The sequence below is a fragment of the Rousettus aegyptiacus genome, unplaced genomic scaffold, assembly GCF_014176215.1.
Source record: "Rousettus aegyptiacus isolate mRouAeg1 unplaced genomic scaffold, mRouAeg1.p scaffold_m13_p_3, whole genome shotgun sequence".
NCBI lineage: Eukaryota > Metazoa > Chordata > Mammalia > Chiroptera > Pteropodidae > Rousettus > Rousettus aegyptiacus.
This window is the reverse complement of record NW_023416306.1, coordinates 36,896,399-36,901,060: the sequence shown is the minus strand read 5'-3', so window position 1 is coordinate 36,901,060 and position 4,662 is coordinate 36,896,399. Positions and strand designations below refer to the sequence as shown.

Here is a 4,662-nt window from a genome sequence, read left to right as displayed (position 1 = left end):
AGATTTACTCTCTTAGCAAATTTTAAATATTCAATTTAGTCTTTTAAACTATAACTATAACTATTTTTATTAACTATATAGTTAACTCTGTACATTACATCCCCATGAGTTATTTATTTTATACTGGAAGTTAGTACCTTTTGACTCTTTTCACCAGTTTTGTCCGCCCCTCACTACCACTCCCCCTTGCCCGGCCTCTGGCAACCACCAATCTACCAATCTGTTCTCTGTATTTATGTGTCTTTCTTTTTTTTAAAGATTCACATATATGTGAGACCATATAGTATTTTTCTTTCTCTGTCTGACTTAGAAAAAAGCCCTCAATGTCCATCCATGTAACAAATAGCAAAAATTTCATTCTTTTTAATGGTGGAATAATATTACTCTATAGAGAGAAATGATATAGATAGATGATATAGATATAGACATAGGTATAGCTATACACATGCATGCATACATACATACATACATATACACATACATTTTTATATCCATTTATCTATAGATAGATACAGGTTGTTTCTATATCTTGGCTATTGTAAATAATACTGCAATGAATATGGTGGGAGGAAAATACTTATATATATTTTGTGAGTTACTGCTTTCATTAAAATCTATGTGTTCCATAATTTTGATGAATTTCTTATCTAAACAGAACACCTATTTCAACAGTTTAGCAAATCAATGATCCATCAGCTAGTTTGTCAAATTTTTAAAAAAATTGTTAAAAAGAAGAATCAGATATTATGATCAAAAACTGTAATATTTGGTGTCATTCTTATTTTTTCTTTATAAACATAAAGAGAGCACAACTTTCGCATCATTTTCAGTAACAATGAATGAAGGAATCTCAATGTAGAGATAATAAAACACGGCCAGCATATATGGCACTCCTATTTCTTATGCTCACAGCAGCCACTGTTAACAAACCATGTCATTCCTTCTGAGCTTAGAGAAAACTTTCAATCTGTCTCAATATGGTACTTCGGTCAGCTACTATATCAATTAAGAGCTGGTATTCATGCCAAAATGCTTTTGCCATCTCTGTTTAGTGGTTAAACTTTTTCTTTATCTTTTTTATGCCAGTCAAGGAAGATTGGCTCTTTGCTGAATAAAATGGCATTTAATCGCATTCTATTTCTTAAGAGATGTTTTTGATTTGAATAATTTAAAAACCATCATATATAGGGCTATGAAATAAGAGTGTGTGCTATGCAGGCAGTTTGGTAGTGTCAGAGGAAGAGAGAGCAAAGAATTTGTTCACGTGTATTGCAAAAATTTTGAACTATAAAGTTCATAGTGGCTAATAGGGAAATTTCATTATAGTCTTAATCATGAACTTTTTAAGAACCAGACATATTCTTTAAGATCTTTAACATTAATTTCTTTCCATTGTAAGTTTAAGTTGCAGTTTGCATTCAAAACATTTTGTTATCATTTACTCTTTCTTGCTTAAGTTTGTAAAATATGCATTTTTTTATGATTAGTGTTATGTCATATTCCACAGACCGAAAGACTGATTGTGGCTCAAAGTGACTCATTGAATCAAAAGCACAGTTACTTAAATATCAAGATAATTTTAATAGTTATTTTTCTTTAAAATACATGTATTTACTAATATTGATTCATATGTCAACCAAACCCTTTGGTATACAAATGTCAAACATTTGAGCAACATGGTGCTAAAGTGTCCTTTAGATCCAACTGAACTTTAAAATCCCATGAACTTAGATTTGATCTTTTATCAATTCAATGTTGGCTAGAATGTGATGAGATTTATGAGATATTTATATTCTGATATATTTTTGAAAAGCTGTTAGAAAACTGTAACCTATAATAAGGCTGACATTACACTTTATTTAAAATTTACTTTATGTAACAATTCTTATCTAATATTTCCCTAATATCTGATGTTTAGGGACTACACAATTAAAATAGCTATAGTAATTTTTTTTAATGTTGATAGTATGGTAAGGAGGTAGCTTGTTTGTTCTTTATTAAAGAAAATAAGAGACCAACAGGAACTTGAGGGTAAATATTGAAGCTATCTGTTAAATTAGAGAAATAGAAAAGTGATAATAATTAAGACTTATTTATCTTGTCATATTTAAGAAACAAAAGCTACTATTTGGATCAGGTCCCTGGAAATCTAGAAATTATGCAATAATTTATTTCTCTGTTAGTATACCATTTTTAAAAACTAAAAACACTGGGCATCTGCAATAAACCTATTTTGCATTGAAAAATGTTTTGTATCAACTTAAGTGAAAAACTCATTTTTGGCACAATGTGATTACTTTTGAAAGTAACATTTTTTTTGTGGTACAAAGTGAAAAAGATGTGCTTTATTATCACAGAGCTTATATCTTCTCAACAAAGAGAGGAGGAAAACAGGAAAAGGAAGAAAAATTTTAAGTAAACACTCGTAAAAGAAGGTATATAAGTAGCCCACAAACACATGAAAATGTTTCTAATATGCAAATGTTATCTTTAACATTCATACTACAAAACATCACTTTACACCCACTACCATAGCTAAAATTAAAAGACTAACAACAACAAACATGGTACAGATTTGGAGCAACTAGAACTCTCAGACTTTGCTGGTTGGAGTAGAAAATGGTATAACCTTTAGGAAAACTCATTGGTAATGTCTTAAAAGGTAAATTACATCTACTTACCCTAAGAATCTGCAATTTTACTCTTACATATTTACCCCAAAGTAAGGAAAACAACTCTCCAATGTCTTGGAGAAACAAGAGACACAGTTCTTTTCCACAAGAATTAAAACCAAATGCAGTTCGTCAACAGTTCTTCCAGCATTTGCTTAGGCTACCCTGTTCTTGCATTAATCCTGATTTGACATCCCTATGCTTTTCTTCCGTGGTTCTCTGTACACTGACTCCTTACTACCATTTTTTTTGACATTCATATTAAACACACATTTTTGGTTTGAAATGAGACCAAAAGCAAACCAAATATAAAACAAGCACTCTGTTTTATATTTGGTGCTTATTCTTAGGTTCTGCAAAGACTGCCATGAGTGTAAACTATTCTTACCTTATCTTCCAGCCTCTCGGAAACCTGAGTAGTTGGATCACCCAGTTTCTTGTCCAGAATATCATGCTAAGAAAATAACAGGTGGAAAGAACTAGTGACCAACCACTTTTTTCTGTTTTCTTTAATTTTTTTTAGACTTTGCCTGCTCTCTTTTTTTAAAAAAATATATTATATCATCTCCTTTGCCTTTCATTTCTGTTTTCTCCATATCGGTTTTTGCTCTTTTTATATTTAATATTTTCTCTACTTTCTTTCTCAGCTCTTTCCTTTATAGGGCAGTTCAATCTATTTCCTCACCTTGTGGTTATTTCTTTTGCACAGTTCCCTAAGTTCACAAGGTTCTTTACTTTTTGTTTGTTTAACGCCTACAGCACCTGGTCTTCCTAGGTGGTCTCCCATCCCAGAACTCACCAGGCCCAACTCTGCTTAGCTTCCAAGATCAGACAAGATTGGGCACATTCGGGGTGGTATGGCCATAGTCGATTTTTACTTTTTAAGATGATCACATTTTCATAACAGCTGTGGATTCTTCTCCCCAGAAGCAACGTTTCAAATAAGGATGTGAGCAAGCACAAAAAGTTTAGCTGGGAACTGATTCCAGGAAGCGGCAGTAGAGGGGCGGGGTAGTGAGACCGAGCGAGCCTATAATGAGTTGTTAACAAGCAGATGGACAGCTGAGGTGCAATCCCAAGGGGGATTCTGGGAGACAATATAGAACATGACTCAGAGTAACCTCACCTAAAGCATAGGAAAAATGTATTTATTTATACATTCTGATTCCTCATTGTTTGAAAGCTGCTACCAAAACAGTTAACCATACATCCTGCTTCCCAGAACTCCCGGTCTGACCCACAGCGAGCAGAGCATGCTCTTATGCACAGAGAAATCACACAGATAGAGAGTCACAGATGATTAAAAGAAGAAGCATTTGACATAAACTAGAGAGTGAGTGCTGACGGTTATGATAGGGCATTGCTAGTGTCTGCTGAAACAGCTTTTTAAATTCAACTTTTTATGGTTGAATGTTTACCACTTTATAAATCCATAGGTAACATTTTGAAAGATACTTTCGGAATGTGAAAATGAGACCAAAGAAGAATAAAAAAAGCTCAAGTGTGTTTCTGTTTCTCTGTTTTTCTAAAATATGAACACCAAGATATGTCAAGATATGTGCTTCTACTTATGAATACATGAAAATGGATGTATTCTTTATATGGGTGAATAGAAATTGTACATAACTATTTTGAACATTTTTATAATACATTTTCAAACATATAATCTAGTTTGGTTACTTTCCTTATTACTAAATTTGCTTCATTCAGTCTCTTTTTTTTTCTTTTCTTTTCTTTCTTTCTTTTTTTTTTTTTGGCATGGTCACATTTTAAAAACCACAGGATAATATTAAATGTTTAAAAGTACAAACCGTTCCAATAGTATTTGTGCTAACACTGCATTATCCATGATAAAATATTGCAAACCCAAATTTATTTTTTTCCTTGCTAAAATCATATAAAATACAACTTCATAAGTCATATAAAATCAAGACTTCGATGATGGAACTGTAAAAGCTCCCTTAGAAGAGCTGTGATTGTCGAAAGCAAC

The 4,662-nt window shown here is 32.3% G+C and overlaps 1 pseudogene; it reads right to left on the bottom strand.

The window, feature by feature from the left end:
• Positions 1-3,422: 3,422 nt before the first annotated feature.
• On the bottom strand, positions 3,423-3,541 carry LOC118601252 (annotated as a pseudogene).
• Between the last annotated feature and the right edge of the window lie 1,121 nt (positions 3,542-4,662).